We start from the raw sequence: 19,510 nt of genomic DNA on the forward strand, positions 1-19,510 counted from the left end.
CACACTTGGGGGGTCTGGTGGGGGTGGCCAGGGGGTGGGCTGTGTGGTCGGTGTGGGTGGGTTAGTGTTCCAGCAGGCCGGCGCCATTTTTTCCTGCGCAACTGGTGCAGGCCGTCAGCCCTGCGCATGCTCGGGCCAGGATTCTCCAGCCATTTTCCACGTGAACCGCGGGTGGTTCACTTGGTGCTGGTTCTAACCCCTCACCGGGATCCGAATCGGTGAGGGGTTTTCCGCTGATTTCCCCGTCATGAACCACCTGCGGGTTCTCCATTGGCGCCGGCACATAGCCGATGGAACGGAGAATTCGCCAAACATCTTCCAAAATTAAAAACTTCAAATTTCTTTTGTGAGACTTGGCTCAATCTTCGAATAGGTAAATTCCATAGAATATCAGGAGACCAGGCCACATAGCACAGCTAAATTAAATTATATCAGAGCACAGTATGAGAGGTGAGAAAAATAGGAGCCAGGGCAAATATCTGTTTCATTGTTGATAAAACTTATTCCAACAGTCACAAACATCTGGATTTTGCTGCTGACTTCAAGTTCCTGACCAATGGAAGTGCCAAGCACTTCCAGCAATCAGATTGACAGAGCAATTGTCCAAGGGATGGCCTCCTAACTGTTCATCTCATTTACTATCCAAATAAGGGTTCTCAATGCTTCAGGCTCTGAGGCTTGGCAGCCCAGCGTGGAGAGGTGGTTGTCACTCAAGCAGGTTGGGACTGTGAACGCACCTCTACAAGAAGATATCCCATGTACATCTTTGTCCTGATGGCCACCTAGCTTGTCACAGGAAAATCGTATTCAAGGAGTTGGCAGCACCACACACGGCCAAATGCTTGCAAGACCACAAAAGCACCCTTTAATTATGACCCTAAACTACAGTGATTGACTATTCACCTTCACGGAGCAGGCAGCAAAGCCTTTTCCCATTTTGTCCATGGAAATGCTCCCTGGTGGTGGCAATGCATTGGGGAACCATCCCAATCCAGTTGCCTCTATTTTCCCAGTCACCCCACAAATCCAGTCTGCTGCCTTTTGCAATTTGAAACTTTACTTTGTTTGCAAAGCTTCCAATTGAATTTGAGCTGAAATATGTTTCACAACAAAGCTCATTGCATCTGTTTGTTTTAAATCTAAAATTGAAAAATCATTATCATAAACAGAACATTGCCACTAAAAGTAAAGTGACTCATTGCATGATCACTGTGTAAATAATTAACTATTGCAGCTCTAATTAGGGCTAGAAATTTTGCCTGAGGAGTGAGTGACTATATTATGGGATGTCAGCATTCTAATAGCTTGGATTTCTAGTCTCATTATTTCCCAGGCAAAAAAAAAATTTGTCAGCATGCTGACAAAATATTAAATATTAATGTCTCAGTGTTACCATGTTATTAAAATGAATCTAACAAATCAAAGTTATATCTGTAAAATATAATAAATATAAAAAGATCTAAAACCCAAACATGGGTCTAGTTAAATCTTAATAAAAATGATCCAACTGGGATAATGGAAAAAATGACCCTACCAGCAAAGTGACTGCAGTTTAATGGGAATACACAATGCTGAATATGTATTTAGTCTCTCCATTAGGAAGATTAATCTGTTCAAAGACACCCAAGACTTGCTGATAGCTTCCTAGCCTAAGGATCTTTTCTATCATTACTTTTGAGAAACAGGTACCACAACTTTTTTAATTAGGGTACAGATACCTGAAGATTACAATTCATCAGAAAAACAATCTGACAATGTGTATGTGCACGGGTGCATGCACCACATGGGGAGTGCAGTGAGTTACTTCTTTTCAGATGGGGCACACAACTCCCAAGTTTGGCGACCCTGGCAATGATAACAATTTATCTTTTTGAACTTAAATATAAACAATTTAGAGTATTTACTAATGTCGACAGATTAGGGGCTCTGCAGAGCAAAAGGTAACTGGGTGTTGTCATGTCCCAGGATATTCTTAACTTCAAACTGTTTTTAATTTTTTTAACTGACTTTAATTTTTTAAGCTGCCCACAAAAGATTGCAAAAAGATAGCTCAGCACAGATCACCTGTTTTTTTTATGTGGATTGAAATGGGTCCATTGTATCAAGGGGGAACAAAAGGAAACTTCCAGATTTCAGTGGAACATGTCTTCTCCTGAAACTAATTCAAAAGGGAAATTTCAAATTGAATAGGCATTCAAACACAAAGACATTACTTTCAAGGTGTGAAATCTATAACAGGGGATGCATAAAACAGAAAGTGGGAGAAGGACCCTCCCCAACTTGTTCCGAGTCGGAGAATCGCCGGGGGCTGGCGTGAATCCCGCATTCTCCGGCACCGGAAATTCGGCGGGGGCGGGCTCCGGGGTCCTGGGGGGGCGCGGGGCGATCTGGCCCCGGAGGGTGCCCCCACAGTGGCCTGGCCCGCGATCGGGGCCCACCGATCCGCTGGCGGGCCTGTGCCGTGGGCGCACTCTTTTCCTTCCGCCTTCGCCACGGTCTCCACCATGGCGGAGGAGGAAGAGACTCCCTCCACAGCGCATACGCGGGGATGCTGTGAGCGGCCGCTAATGTCATTTCCGCGCCAGCTGGCGGGGCACCAAATGCCTTTCCCGCCAGCTGGCGGGGCGGAAATTAGTCCGGCGCGGGCCTAGCCCCTCAAGGTTGGGGCTCAGCCCCCCAAGATGTGGAGGATTCCGCACGTTTGGGGTGGCGCGATGCCTGACTGATTTGCACCGTTTTTGGCGCCGGTCGGCGGACATCGTACCGATACCGGAGAATTTCGCCCCTGAGAACCAAACTTCTGGAAATTTGACTATAAGCAGCCTTGCAGCTTAATGAAAATTCCTTGCAGGATTTTTATTTCAACAAGAGCATCAATTTCATCTGATGAACTACAGGCCTGCCACAAAAAAGACTGAGAGAACTATAAATTTTAGCTGTATAGTTTTATTACTACTGCGTCTAATCTTGTGTATTGTGACAGTATGAGAGAGATGTATGAGTGAGGCATTGCATTTTAAACAGCTGGGGAAAGTGTGTGCTCACAAAGCAAACCTGCTGCCGGAATTTAAAAAAACCTGTTGCCAGAATTAATTAATTGGGGCAATCACTCAGAGCAAGAAAGTGCACATTCATTGGACCAGATTTTCCAGCCCTCCTGCAGGTTTTCTGGCAGTAGAGAGGGCCCCGCCACTGGCTGCCAGTGGGATTACTCAACCCCACCGATATCTATGGCATTTTGCGTGGCCCACTCCACTACTGGAGAACCCACTTGGACTTTGGGGGGAGGAATGAATGGGGTGCCTTCAGCAAGACCGGAAGATTCTGTCGGCGAGAAGGACCGGAAAATCCCATCCATTACCCACAAACATATTGATCACAAACAATAAAAAAAAGGACACATTCATTTTGCCAGGTAGTATCCAAATATGAAAATCACTAGAAGCTAATACATGAGCATAAAAAGTAAAAAGAAGCACCAAGAGAATAAAATGGAGGATGACCTTTACCTTAAGCAGCTTCTAATTTTAAAAAAAAGTGAGGAAGGAAGATTCAAGTCACACAGAACTTAGTTCAGACCTTATCAGGGGTATTGCATTCAGTTTTGGGGGGGGGGTTTAAACTAATGCAGCAGGGGCATGGGAACCTGGATTGTAGTTTTAGGGTACGGGAGAATGAGAGTATAGAGGTCAGGAGCACAGAATTGACGTCGCAGGAGGGGGCCAGTGTTCAGGTAGGTGGTTTGAAGTGTGTCTACTTCAATGCCAGGAGTATACGAAATAAGGTAGGGGAACTGGCAGCATGGGTTGGTACCTGGGACTTCGATGTTGTGGCCATTTCGGAGACATGGATAGAGCAGGGACAGGAATGGATGTTGCAGGTTCCGGGGTTTAGGTGTTTTAGTAAGCTCAGAGAGGGTGGCAAAAGAGGGGGAGGTGTGGCGATGCTAGTCAAGAGCAGTATTACGGTGGCGGAGAGGATGCTAGATGGGGACTCATCTTCCGAGGTAGTATGGGCTGAGGTTAGAAACAGGAAAGGAGAGGGAGTTTTGGGAGTTTTCTATAGGCCTCCAAATAGTTCTAGGGATGTAGAGGAAAGGATGGCGAGGATGATCCTGGATAAGAGCGAAAGTAACAGGGTAGTTATTATGGGAGACTTTAACTTTCCAAATATTGACTGGAAAAGATATAGTTCGAGTACATTAGATGGGTCGTTTTTTGTACAGTGTGTGCAGGAGGGTTTCCTGACACAATATGTTGACAGGCCAACAAGAGGCGAGGCCACGTTGGATTTGGTTTTGGGTAATGAACCTGGCCAGGTGTTGGATTTGGAGGTAGGAGAGCACTTTGGGGACAGTGACCACAATTCGGTGACGTTTACGTTAGTGATGGAAAGGGATAAGTATACACCGCAGGGCAAGAGTTATAGCTGGGTGAAGGGCAATTATGATGCCATTAGACGTGACTTGGGGGGGATAGGTTGGAGAAGTAGGATGCAAGTGTTGGGCACACTGGATAAGTGGAGCTTGTTCAAGGATCAGCTACTGCGTGTTCTTGATAAGTACGTACCGGTCAGGCAGGGAGGAAGGCGTAGAGCGAGGGAACCGTGGTTTACCAAAGAAGTGGAATCTCTTGTTAAAAGGAAGAAGGAGGCCTATGTGAAGATGAGGTGTGAAGTTTCAGTTGGGGCGATGGATAGTTACAAGGTAGCGAGGAAGGATCTAAAGAGAGAGCTAAGACGAGCAAGGAGGGGACATGAGAAGTATTTGGCAGGTAGGATCAAGGAAAACCCAAAATCTTTCTATAGGTATGTCAGGAATAAGCGAATGACTAAGGTAAGAGTAGGACCAGTCAAGGACAGGGATGGGAAGTTGTGTGTGGAGTCTAAAGAGATAGGCAAGATACTAAATGAATATTTTTCGTCAGTATTCACTCAGGAAAAAGATAATGTTGTGGAGGAGAATGCTGAGACCCAGGCTATTAGAATAGATGGCATTGAGGTACGTAGGGAAGAGGTGTTGGCAATTCTGGACAGGCTGAAAATCGATAAGTCCCCGGGTCCTGATGGGATTTATCCTAGGATTCTCTGGGAGGCTAGGGAAGAGATTGCTGGACCTTTGGCTTTGATTTTTATGTCATCATTGGCTACAGGAATAGTGCCAGAGGACTGGAGGATAGCAAATGTGGTCCCTTTGTTCAAAAAGGGGAGCAGAGACAGCCCCGGCAACTATAGACCGGTGAGCCTCACGTCTGTAGTGGGTAAAGTCTTGGAGGGGATTATAAGAGACAAGATTTATAATCATCTAAATAGGAATAATATGATCAGGGATAGTCAGCATGGCTTTGTAAAGGGTAGGTCATGCCTCACAAACCTTATCGAGTTCTTTGAGAAGGTGACAGGTAGACGAGGGTAGAGCAGTTGATGTGGTGTATATGGATTTCAGTAAAGCGTTTGATAAGGTTCCCCACAGTAGGCTATTGCAGAAAATACGGAGGCTGGGGATTGAGGGTGATTTAGAGATGTGGATCAGAAATTGGCTAGCTGAAAGAAGACAGAGGGTGGTGGTTGATGGGAAATGTTCAGAATTGAGTTCAGTTACAAGTGGCGTACCACAAGGATCTGTTCTGGGGCCGTTGCTGTTTGTCATTTTTATCAATGACCGAGAGGAAGGCGCAGAAGGGTGGGTGAGTAAATTTGCAGATGACACTAAAGTTGGTGGTGTTGTCGACAGTGTGGAAGGATGTAGCAGGTTACAGAGGGACATAGATAAGCTGCAGAGCTGGGCTGAGAGGTGGCAAATGGAGTTTAATGTAGAGAAGTGTGAGGTGATTCACTTTGGAAGGAATAACAGGAATGCGGAATATTTGGCTAATGGCAAAGTTCTTGGAAGTGTGGATGAGCAGAGGGATCTAGGTGTCCATGTACATAGATCCCTGAAAGTTGCCACCAGGTTGATAGGGTTGTGAAGAAGGCCTATGGAGTGTTGGCCTTTATTGGTAGAGGGATTGAGTTCCGGAGTCAGGAGGTCATGTTGCAGCTGTACAAAACTCTGGTACGGCCGCATTTGGAGTACTGCGTTCAGTTCTGGTCACCGCATTATAGGAAGGACGTGGAGGCTTTGGAGCGGGTGCAGAGGAGATTTACCAGGATGTTGCCTGGTATGGAGGGAAAATCTTATGAGGAAAGGCTGATGGACTTGAGGTTGTTTTCGTTGGAGAGAAGAAGGTTAAGAGGAGACTTAATAGAGGCATACAAAATGATCAGGGGGTTAGATAGGGTGGACAGTGAGAGCCTTCTCCCGCGGATGGAAATGGCTGGCATGAGGGGACATAGCTTTAAACTGAGGGGTAATAGATATAGGACAGAGGTAGATTCTTTACGAAAAGAGTGGTGAGGCCGTGGAATGCCCTACCTGCAACGGTAGTGAACTCGCCAACATTGAGGGCATTTAAAAGTTTATTGGATAAGCATATGGATGATAATCGCATAGTGTAGGTTAGATGGCTTTTGTTTTGGTGCAACATCATGGGCCGAAGGGCCTGTACTGCGCTGTATCGTTCTATGTTCTATGTTCTATGTTTTGGGCCTGAACGCGAGGAAAGGTTTATTGAATTTGGATGAGGTATAGTGCATTCACCAGAATGATGGTAAAGAATTTAACGCATTACATTAGGAGGGAAAGTTGTATTCCATTCAGCTAATGTGGTTGGCAGATGATCTAATTGAGATGCTTAAAAGAATAGGATTGTTGTAATGAAACCATTTCCTCAGTTGGAGAAATTTACGATAAGAAGGCAATATCTTAGGCCATTTGGATATGAAATTAGGAAGCAGTTTTTCCACACAAGTGTGGTGGAAATCTTGCTCCACAAAAAACCATGAATGTTTGGTAAGTTGAAATGTTCAAGACAGATTGATCGAGCTTTGTTGGCTAGGGGTATGAAGGTATACGAAACAAAGGTGTGCAAATAGGTTAAAGGTACAGATCAGCAATAATTAAACAGAACAGGCTCAAGGAGCCTCAAGGAGACTCTTGTTCAAACGAATAATTCTTATCTTGAATGAACAAAATAGATTTTAGTTCAGAATAAATATGCAATTAGGTAAACAAAACTCTTGAAAACAAATGAGCCCAAAAGTGGATTTTCTTTGTGGAGGATGGCGAATGGTGGAAAAAGAAAATTACGCATTCCCAATTTTTCAGTTTTTCCTTAAAATCAAATCTTGATAAGAACTAATATTGAAGATGACAGCATATTGTATAAAGGGTGAGAAGCATCATGAAGATGTGAGTGTATTGATAAAGAGACCAAAAGCATCATGTAATATGATGCCATTAATTTAGGCTCTTTTACCACATTGCTATAATTTCGCATTTGCCCCTGCCTGGTACTCTGTAGCAGTTCTGCTTATCTCTCCCTTTCCCGAAGAACCAAACTACACTGATATTTCCGTGAGCAAATAGATTCTGTACAACTTTTAATTCTAGCACTAAATGCCACGACAGTACAATGATTCCATTCAGCCTCAGTTAATAATATGGCGGCGGTACATACTCGTGCGACTCGGCCAACATTGTCTACCTCATACGCTGCAGGAAAGGATGTCCCGAAGCGTGGTACATTGGCAAGGCAATGCTGACACTGCGACAACGAATGAACGGACATCGCGCAACAATCACCAGGCAGGAATGTTCCCTTCCAGTTGGGGAACACTTCAGCAGTCAAGGGCATTCAGCCTCTGATCTCCGGGTAAGCGTTCTCCAAGGCAGTCTTCAGGACGCGCGACAATGCAGAATCGCCGAGCAGAAACTTATAGCCAAGTTCCGCACCCATGAGTGCGGCCTCAACCAGTACCTGGGATTCATGTCGCATTTCATTCATCCCCCACCATCTGGCCTGTGAAATCCTACCAACTGTCCTGGCTTGACACAATTCACACCTCTTTAACCTGGGGATACCCCATCTCTGGATCTGTAAAGATTTAATCACCTGCTAATGCTCGTATTCCAAGCATTGTCTGGCATCTTTAAATCTGTCTACATATATGTTTCTGGAACATACCTCTTCATTCACCTGAGGAAGAAGCAGCGCTCCGAAAGCTAGTGATATCGAAACAAACCTGTTGGACTTTAACCTGGTATTGTAAGACTTCTTAATGTGCTCACCACAGTCCAACGCCGGCATCTCCACTTCAATAGCAATGATTGAGAACAGCTGCGGATTGGTGAGATCAACTGCTGAGGACTGGTGGAAGGAGAGATGTTGATGTGAAAAATGATGTCAGAAATGGACACACTGATTTACAGAGTTTGACTCATCCCAGTTCTGAAACTAAATTACCAGAAGCTTCTCCAAGCTATGAAATTTAGAACATTAATTAATTAAACATTCTTACCAAGCCAAAAACATTTCCTGTTGACACAATGCGAATGAATTATTCCAAGTTTTTGTTCTCAGGTAAAGTTTACATGCTAACTCCACATTTTATTCAATGAGTAGTTCCTACAAATTTCTGATTTTACAAAAAAAGTAAAATTGAAAATACAGAACCGTGACCCCTCCACACTCTATCCAGTCCAACGAATCTCTGTGCTGTCTGAATATAGCTTCAAATGTAATCAAAATGGAAATGAGTCCAAGAGAAGATTATGACTCCTACCTTGCTGCAAATGACATTAATAACAGCAATAGAAGGAATAAAGTGATTGAAGCACACTGCATAAAAATTGCGAGTTAGGATCTAGAATTTCACAGCCAGAAATATATTTGAGTCAACCCAGTGCTAATTCAAAAAATTCATCGACTATGAAGAATTGAAGCATGAACATTCTTTAAATCATCTGGGTGCAAGTGCATTCTCCCAACCTTTCTAAATTATGGGAAATAAAGATGCGCTTCATAAAGCTTTCAAAAAAATATTGCAAGGACAATAAGATGGACAATAATAATTTTAATTACAAATTAAATATGATGGGGGTGGGGGGGGAGGAGATGAGTCATTTTCAGGATCAAAACTATAGCCCAAATCATTAGTCGTTTGATGCTATGGAAACATAAGGGTTGGTACAATTACTTCATTCATGCAATTGGGTTAGCGGAGTGTCTGTGTCAGTGTGTATGAATCTTTTTTATTCGTTCATGGGATGTGGGCCAGCATTTATTGCCCTTCCCTAATTGCCCTCGAGGGGGCAGTTAAGATTCAACTACGTTGCTGTGGCTCTGGAGTCACATGTAGGCCAGGCCAGGCAACAATGGCAGATTTCCTTCCTTCAAGGACATTAGTGAACCAGGTGGGTATTTACGACAATCAACAATGGTTTCACGGTCATCATTAGGCTTTTAATTCCAGATTTTTTAAAAAATGTAATTCAAATTTCACCATCCGCAGTGGCAAATTTTGAATCTGGGTCACCAGAACATTACTCTGGGTTTCTGGTTTACTAGTCCAGTGACAATACCACTATGCCACCGCCTCCCACCTGCAGACATGTGCTTTGTAAGATTTTGATAAATCTATTAATTTTTAGAATCTGCAATATTGATGGGTTTTATTCTGCAACCAGAGTTTAAAATTATATGGTTCAGTTGACCTTTGTTGGGTAATTAACAATCAAGGGAAAAGGAAAACCAGATATTTGTGAAGAAACAAACTTGTTCTATTCTATTATGATGGAACTCATTTGAGTTTTAAGCTGAAGCTGTCTTAATGGAAATATATGATTCGCTGTTTGTTTTTAAATCAGTTTAAAGTAATAGCTAAAGCAGCCTGAACTCAGGATGACACTATTTAAACAAACCATGCAATGCTTTAATGGATCTGTCTGGAGAGGAAACCTTTATTCCCAGATATGATAAGTCAACTGAAGTGTTAGTGTGGGCTTGGATTAAGATACATCGACAAGAGAATATGGCGAGATGGCTTCTTTGTATCTGCAAGAAATTGCGCATTGGTTTGAGATGGATGTACATTTCTGGGGCGGGGTTCTCCCATCCGCCAGCAGTGTTTTCCAGCTCGGCATACCCCCACTGGCAGCAGCATTCTCCGTTCCCGCAACCAGACATTGTGGCCAACCCATGCCGTCGGGCAATCCGCATGTGTGAGTGCACTGCCGGTGGACCGAAGGATCCTGCCAATGGAGAATTCCACTGTTGGAATTTAGGACCCAGAAAGCAGGGATGTTGCAAAGGTGGGGTGACACAAGATGATTTCCGTCATATGACCAATAGGAGGAGTGAATTTAGACCATCTCCAAAAAAGGAAAGAAGAATGGGAGACTGGGGAGTTGAGAAATTGTAATTTCGGTTGGTGAGTGTTACCATAGCTTCCGTTATTACTCTTATGGAGATTCAGTATCAATTCAAAGATAAAGAACAGACACATCGGGCAAAATTCTCCATTATCGGCGGAAAGTCCGCCGATCAGCGCAAAAAACGGCGCAAATCCCACTTGCGTCACGTCATAAAAATGGGCCGATAGTCTGCGGCCCGAAATGGGCTAGCAGCGACGTTACGGGATCCGCGCTTGCGCAGTGGTTCACGCCGTGCAGCGTCATACGCGCTGCACGGCGTGACGGCTCATAAGGCCGCGCAGCTCCCCCCCACCCGACCGGAACAGCCGACCGCAACACCCGACTTGATGGCTGGCCGTCGCTCAGCCCCGAGGTTCGAGTCACGCGATGTGGAGGCGCTCCTGGACGCGGTGGAGCAGAGGAGGGACTCCCAGTATCCCGGGCACGGCCGCAGAGTTGCCCCACGCCACAGCCGGCGTCTGTGGAGGGAGGTGGCAGAGGCCGTCACCGCTGTGGCCCTAACACCACGGACAGGCACCCAGTTCCACAAGAAGGTGAACGACCTCGTCAGAGCAGGCAGGGTGAGCCTCCCCATATCCCCCATATCCCCCCTCCCCCAAATCCCCCCCTCCCCCATATCCCCCCCTCCCCCATATCCCCCCTCCCCCATATCCCCCATATCCCCCCTCCCCCATATCCCCCCTCCCCCATATCCCTCATATCCCCCCTCCCCATATCCCCCCTCCCCCATATCCCCCATATTCCCCCCTCCCCCATATCCCCCATATCCCCCCTCCCCCATATCCCCCCTCCCCCATATCCCCCCTCCCCCATATCCCCCATATCCCCCCCTCCCCCATATCCCCCCTCCCCCATATCCCCCTCCCCCATATCCCCCCTCCCCCATATCCCCCATATTCCCCCCTCCCCCATATTCCCCCCTCCCCCATATCCCCCATATTCCCCCCTCCCCCATATCCCCATATTCCCCCTCCCCATATCCCCCATATTCCCCCCTCCCCCATATCCCCCCTCCCCCATATCCCCCATATTCCCCCCTCCCCCATATCCCCCATGTTCCCCCCTCCCCCACATCCCCCCTCCCCCATATCCCCCCCTCCCCCATATCCCCAAGTGAATCCAGCCCTAACCTTAACCACTGCAATGCACGCGCAACCGATGGCGTGCATTCATATACCTGCCTAACACTGTTGCCTTTTACCCCTGCCACCCCCCCACCCCCCAGGAGAAGCGCGCACACAACAATAGGGAACACGTGAGGACTGGAGGAGGGCCCGCTGATGAGAGGCCACTGACCGTACACGAGGAAAGGGCCCTGGAACTGGCTGGCGGACCTGAGGACCGGGAGGTTGCTGATGCAGAGGTCGGGGCCCCACGAGCAAGTGAGCCACCAACAGCCCGTCCCCATATCCCCCCTCCCCTATATCCCCCTCCCCCGTATCACCTGATCATTGCCTGATGTCTAACCATGCATGCTTCATTGTGTATCGCAGGACCAAACGTCCAGGCACCCATCCCCGCAGATGCAGACCGCCCGCAGGATGCCCCTCGGAGACCACAGGAGACGGAGAGACCCGAACCCTCCAGCATGCGACGCCCGCAGGATGCCCCTCGGAGACCACGGGAGACGGAGAGACCCGAACCCTCCAGCATGCGACGCCCGCAGGATGCCCCTCGGAGACCACGGGAGACGGAGAGACCCGGACCCTCCAGCATGCGACGCCCGCAGGATGCCCCTCGCACACCACGGGAGACGGAGAGACCTGGAGCAACAGGGAGACGACACCCCCGTCACGTGCGGGAGCGACCACCCAGCGATGAGGGGGGCAGCCACAGGCCCCCGTCACATCCGAGCCAGGACACCACTACCCAGGACACCACTATCCAGGACACCCCTACCCGGGACACCACTACCCAGGACACCCCTACCCGGGACAGCACTACCCGGGACAGCACTACCCGGGACAGCACTACCCGGGACAGCACTACCCGGGACAGCACTACCCGGGACAGCACTACCCGGGACATCCCTACCCGGGAAGACGAAATACCGGACAGTGACTCAGAGTGGATGGGTGGAGACGAACCCCCACCCCAAAGTGCCATGGACTCAGAGTGGGACGAAGAGCACGACACAACACCACTGCTGTCACCAACACCCTCCACCATCGCAGAAACACTCACCACGGTTGGGCACTTTAGTGATGAGGCGTCTGGTACACTCACTGGTGCGCACAACACAGCCGTCCCGGTACAGCAGGTGGAGGTAGGAGCAGCAGAGGGACCGGGCGGTCGGAGGGCAGCCCAGGCCAAGCGAACATCTGCCGCCCAGATGGATCCCGGGTTCCTGCAGTTACCACACCCACACATAGATCCGATGCAACCACCGACACGGAGACGAGCGAATAGGGTGACGGGTGGCTTGCGGCGGCTGCAGTCGCAGGTGGAGGAGTCCACCCGCGTCCAGGAGCTGGGAGTGGTCCCGGTCATGCGTGCCACCCAGGCTGACACCGCACGGGTGGCGTCCGCGGTGGAGGCAATGGGTGCGACGGTGTCAGACATGGGGAACGGTTTGCGAGGCCTGGGGCCTTCCGTGCAGGCGGCGTCTGTGGCCCAGGAAATGGCTGCCCTCTCACAGGAGGCCATGAGCCAGTGCCAGCGCCAGATGGCAGAGGCGCTCAACGCCATAGCCAAGTCTCAGCAGGCCATGGCCCAGTCTCAGCAGGCCATGGTCCAGTCTCAGCAGGCCATAGCCCAGTCTCTGCAGGCCATGGCCCAGTCTCTGCAGGCCATGGCCCAGTCTCAGCAGGCCATGGCCCAGTCTCAGCAGGCCATCGCTGAGGGCATCGGCGCCAGTGGCCATGTGCGAGCTGGCGTCGCACTGTCGCAGACAGGCTTCGACAACCCCCTGGGCTCCATGGCTGCAAACCTGCAGTCCCCTGTCGATACCAGCACGGGCCTCCAGGACTGGCAGCGCCAGATGTCGGGGGCGCGTCGGATGGCCAGTCCGTTCGCATCCCCCACCCATGTAGAGGCCTGGGGGCCATCGGGCACCCCGAGGGAGGAGGAGGTGGTGTGGTCCGTCCCGGCTCCCTCTGTAGGGGAGGTCCCGGTACACCGCGACACCTCGGACTCCCCCCCATCCGTCCCAGGTGCATCGGGTGGGCAACGGGCAGGACAGGCTGGCAGCTCGCCATCCCAGTCGCCCGGGCTGCAGCCTGGCCCATCTAGGCCCATCTAGGCCAGGACGCCCCAGGAAACGGCCGCCAAAGGGATCCAGTGTCAGAGGGCAGGAATCACAGGAGTCGACCTCCAGTTCTGCTGTACCGTCTGGGGAACCACGTAGACGTAGTCAAAGGGCCCGTAAGGCCAAACAATTAGACACTGAGTAAGTTGGCACGGGTGCAGGGCACAGATGAGTTTTAGGGGCTAGGGCACGTGCATGAACTCCTTTGGTTATTAAAGTCAATGTTACACCTACCGAAGCTGCCTATGTGCTCTGTCCAAAGTGTGCGGGGGTGTCATGTACGTTGAGCGCAAGTGTGTGTGTGACGGGTGGTCTTACCTCAGCCCCAGGTGAGTCTGCCCCCTTCCCCCTGGGCCGCCATCAACATCCCCCGGGCAGAGGACGGGGCCGTGCGCTGCAGTGTCACAGCCGCATGCAGGGATGGTCCGGGTGGATGGTGGTACTGTGGCCATGGGTCAGACATAGTCCAACGATGTAGAGCCAGGAGCTCATCGGAGGCGGGTTGCCATCATTCTCCATGGCCTGCGATAGACACGCGTCCACCCGCAACTGGGTGAGCCCGGCCCGTTGTGCCGCCGGTGGATCGGCAATTGGGGGTGGGGGGGTGGTGTGCATGCGGGTGGGGTGTGTGGGGTTGGGGAGGGGGGTGAGGGTGCTGGGTGGGTGGATGGGTGGGGGGTGTGGGTGGTCGGCTGTTGTCATGGTGTGCGGTCTGTGGCCATACTACCCGATTCCCACGCCCATCTAGTCAGTGAAGCGGGCGTCTATCAGTCTGTCCCGTGCCCGCTGGGCCAGCCGGTAACGGTGGACAGCCACCCGCCTGTGTCTACCCCGTCTGCCCTGACCATTGCCCCCATCCCCCTCATCTGGGGAGGACTGGGCCTCTTCCTGCTGCTCCTCCACTCCGCCCTCCTCTGCCTGCGGCACATCGCCCCTCTGCTGGGCTATGTTGTGCAGGACGCAGCACACCACAATGATGCCGCCGACCCTATCTGACCGATACTGGAGGGCGCCCCCAGAGAGGTCCAGGCACCTGAAACGCATCTTCAGCACACCAAAGCACCTCTCGATCACTCCCCTTGTCGCTACATGGGCATCATTGTAGCGGTTCTCCGCCTCATTGCGTGGCCTCCGTATAGGCGTCATCAGCCACGATCGCAATGGGTAGCCCCTGTCGCCCAGCAACCAGCCCCTCAGCCGGGGATGGCGTCCCTCGTACATGCCGGGGATGGATGACCGCGACAACATGAATGAGTCGTGTACACTGCCTGGGTGACGGGCGCAGACGTGCAGGATCATCATGCGGTGGTCGCAGACCACCTGTACGTTCATTGAATAGGTCCCCTTCCTATTAGTGAACACGGCCCTGTTCTCTGCAGGTGGCCGCACGGCGACGTGCATCCCATCGATCGCGCCCTGGACCATGGGGAACCCGGCAATGGCAGAGAAGCCCACGGCCCGGGCATCTTGGCTGGCCCGGTCCACGGGGAAGCGGATGTAGCGGTGCGCCATGGCATAAAGGGCATCTGTCACTGCCCGGATGCACCGATGCACCGATGTCTGCGATATGCCGGACAGGTCCCCACTCGGTGCCTGGAATGACCCCGTTGCATAAAGGTTCAGGGCCACCGTAACCTTGACGGACACGGGGAGAGGGTGTCCCCCGCCAGTGCCACGCGGTGACAGGTGTGCCAGCAGGTGGCAGATGTGTGCCACGGTTTCCCGGCTCATCCGGAGTCTCCTCCTGCATTCCCGGTCCGTGAGGTCCTGGTATGACTGCCGGGGCCGGTACACACGGGGCGCCCTCGGGTGCCTCCGTTGCCGTGGGGCGCGACGTGCTCCTCCCCCTCCTCGTCCTGTCGGTCAGGTGTCCCTCCAGCCTGGGCGGCTGCCGCCTGCCCCTCTGCGGCAGCCTGCGCCGTCTCTCTGGCACGCTCCTCCTCCTCCTCCTCCTCCTCCTCCTCATCCAGGGCAACATAGACATGAGCGGCTGCCACCACGGCGGCCAACATCGCTGGATGGTCTGAAAACATGACGGCCTGGTGGGGGGGAGGGGAACGACGACATGTCATCATTGCCCATATCCCCTCCTCCCCCCAGCCAGGTGGCATGGACCGCATGGGTCCAACTGTTGGAGGCTGGCACCTGGCCAGGTGGACCAACTCATTTGCCCTCCCATCACCCACCCCGGCACGGACCCCCCCCCCAACCTCCACCCCGGCACGGACCCCCCCCCCCAACCTCCACCCCGGCACGGACCCCCCCCCCCAACCTCCACCCCGGCACGGACCCCCCCCCCCCCAACCTCCACCCCGGCACCGACCCCCTCCCCAACCTCCACCCCGGCACGGACCCCCTCCCCCAACCTCCACCCCGGCACGGACCCCCTCCCCAACCTCCACCCCGGCACGGACCCCCTCCCCAACCTCCACCCCGGCACGGACCCCCTCCCCAACCTCCACCCCAGCACGGACCCCCCCCAACCCCCAGCCTCCACCCCGGCACGGACCCCCCCCCCAACCTCCACCCCGGCACGGACCCCCCCCCCAACCTCCACCCCGGCACGGACCCCCCCCCAACCTCCACCCCGGCACGGACCCCCCCCCCCCAACCAACCTCCACCCCGGCACGGACCCCCTCCCCAACCTCCGCCCCAGCACAGACCCCCTCCCCAACCTCCACCCCAGCACGGACGCCCCCCCAACCCCCAACCTCCACCCCGGCACGGACCCCCTCCCCAACCTCCACCCCGGCACGGACCCCCTCCCCAACCCCGCAACCTCCACCCCGGCACGGACCCCCTCCCGGCACTCCCCCGGAGCCCAGCCTACTCTAAACACCCCCCCCCCCGCCCCCCCCGCCGCACACACACACACACAAGCCGAGACACACCTCTCCTCACGCAATCAGTCTGCGGCCACGCCATTTCCTGCCCAGAGCCAACCCCCCAGGCCGTCACTCACCTCCTCGCTGGTCGGCGTGAGCCTGGAGCACCGGGTCACGCCGATGAAAAGGAGGTTTGATTGACGTCGACGTGAACGGTCATCACGTCGACGGGACTTCGGCCCATCCGGAAGGGAGAATATCGGCAGGCCGAAAATCGGCTGCCTTGCGCAGACCCGTGACATTCTCCGCGGCAGCGGCGCCATTAACGCCCCGCCGACTTTTCTCCCTTCGGAGACTTCGGCGGGGGCGGGGGCGGGATTCACGGCGACCAACGGCCATTCTCCGACCCGGCGGGGGGTCGGAGAATGACGCCCATCATCTGTGCTGACAACACTATGGGCGCGATTCTCCACTCCCACGCCGGTTGGGAGAATCGCCTGGGCCGCCGAAATTTCCGGGGACGCCGGTCCGACACCCTCCCGCGATTCTCCCAAGCAGCGGGAACGGGCCGGTCGAGTTTCGCGGGCCGCAGGCCGGAGAATCGCCGGAGATACCCAAAATGGCAATTCTCCGGCACCCCCGCTATTCTGAGGCCCGGATGGGCCGAGCGGCCAGGCCAAAACGGTGGGTTCCCCCCAGCGCCGTCCACACCTGGTCGCTACAGTTGTGGGCAGTGCGTGAACGCTGGGGGGGGGCGGGCTTCACCTTGAATGTGGGGTGGCCCGCGATCGGTGCCCACCGATCGTTGGGCCGTCCTCTCTGAAGGAGGACCTCCTTCCTTTCGCGGCCTCGCAAGATCTGTCCCCCATCTTCTTGCGGGGTGGATTTGGACAGGACGGCAACCACGCATGCGCGGATGACATCCGTTTAGCGGCGCCGGCCGCGTCATCTATTCGGCGCCGCTTTTACGCGGGCGACAAGGCCTGGCGCAGGTAGATGACGCGGCCCCGATACTGGCCCATTGTCAGGGCCTGAATCGGTCGGGACCGGGGCCGTTCCGCGCCGTCGTGAACTTCGATGGCGTTCACGACGAGGCGGCCACTTCGGCGTGGGGATGGAGAATCCCGCCCAATGAGTCCCTGGGTTCTGAAGAGATGAAAAACTGCTTTTTTGTTTCGGTTTTTGTTACTGTGCTGTCTCCACTGTTCCTCTTTCAGGATATATAAAATCTTGCTCAATAAATTCTACTTGATTCATAAATAGGAGTAATTTGTACCTTATAGGTCAAGCACAACGGAGGACCCTAGTGTTAGAAACTAAAAATTCAGATGTTGAGTTTTTGAATTGGAAGGATTTTATACCTCAAAATGTGGGTGTGTAATTTGCACGTGTGGGCAAATGTGCACATTATCACCGTAAAAAAGCTTTGGCTCCATTGATTTATGGATAACTGGGTTAATCCCACCAAATTCACAGAGAACATGGCAGGTTTAAATTTACTGAGATTTTTAGATCATAAAATCAATCATTCATTGTATGAGGAAACAATCAAAGGCACTGTAAATAGCCAGTACCCTCAATATGGTCCATTCCAAAATTTGTCCACTGCCTCCGTGAGTTAGCCCTCAGTTACCAGTACAGTAGAAAGTATTCAATGTACAAAAATCTGAATGGTACAAACCCCCTCCTCACCAGTAATTTACCCCAAATATCTTCTGGAACAACTGAAACTCGTACTATCAATCGTTTTGTGAACAATTCAGCATCAATAGTGTCAGCAATCTGTCTCACGTTTGTAACATTTGAATCCCAATGCTATACATTGGAGGTATTGCATAATGTAGCAGCAGCTTCAGAAGTTTAATTTCCAGGCATTGTTGACCACTTACAAATTCAGTGTCTTGTTAAACTTTATGAGATGAGCAGCAAATTACATCTACCGAGTGCAGCACATTAGATTATTAAAATTAGATATTTATCCTGCGTAGTTACAAATTTTCCAATGCAAACAAATGCGAGTGCTATTGCAACAGCGTGTTGTTAAAGAACAGGTATGCGTCTTGATCAACTCTTGGTTGACTGGCATGAGATTCAAAATGAATATAAAAATACCCTGCAACGTATAAACTGGTATCCTTTTATGGGGTAGCAGGGGTGGGGTGGTGGGATGCTGTATGTGTTCATGTGTGTGTGTGCGTGCGCCTGGTGAGAGAACGTTTTGGATGATCAGGAAGAATTGGAGAATAAAACTCTCCCCCGTCACCTTTTGTCATAAATTTAATGTCTGTGCTATTTTATCTTCAAATTTCAGTTCGAACTCGCTGGCTAAATCCTCTCTAAAATGGACAGAAAGAACCAACTGATGAGAAGCTGGCAGGCAAAGTGTGTCCCCCACCCCACTACACTAGGGAAGCAACTGGTTGGGATTTGGGAAGGCTCCCAAGGGTGCCTGGGATCGTAGCAGTTTAGGATTCCTGTACTTCGAGGTTCACTCCCGGCCTCACAAAGGAAAGTTTAATCTTACACAGGTTACTTTTTCCACTGATGAGGTTTCATTGATACTGCAATTGGTGGTCAGTTAAAATGCTTTTGTGATCTTGATATGTATTAATGAGGCTCAATAACTGAAGAAATAGGGCATAGTTAAGCTAGCAGTGAGCCTAAATGGGGCAATATATTTTCAAAGGCTGCTCCTGACCTGCCAGATGGAAAATGTTAAACTTTCCCATGGGTTTTCGGATGCATGTGGAGAAATCTGGTTGGCATTTGCAGAACATCACTGATGCACCAAATTTTTTATTCTTAATGGCAAATAGAACTGGCTAGACAAAAGGTATAGGACTGGTTGTATTGCAATCCTGGCATCAATCTCAATTTTGGGTTGTAAATCTAGAAGCCATGGCAGGAGATCACTTAAGGTTGCCACAAGCAGACCGGTGAAGTGGGCTGCCCAATGAGAGGGTCACAGTGACATCCAGGGCAATCTTACTCAGGGAGATGGGCACTGTTGATCAGGAGACTGCGTCGAAATGCAGGGCAGTGAAAATGTCTCAGTGCTGCATCTTTCAGACCAGTTCAGAGGAAGAACCCTGCCATAAGATGGCCTGTGGCTATGGTCATGATCA

This window comes from Scyliorhinus torazame, chromosome 8 (assembly GCF_047496885.1).
Source record: "Scyliorhinus torazame isolate Kashiwa2021f chromosome 8, sScyTor2.1, whole genome shotgun sequence".
Classification (NCBI taxonomy): Eukaryota; Metazoa; Chordata; class Chondrichthyes; order Carcharhiniformes; family Scyliorhinidae; genus Scyliorhinus; species Scyliorhinus torazame.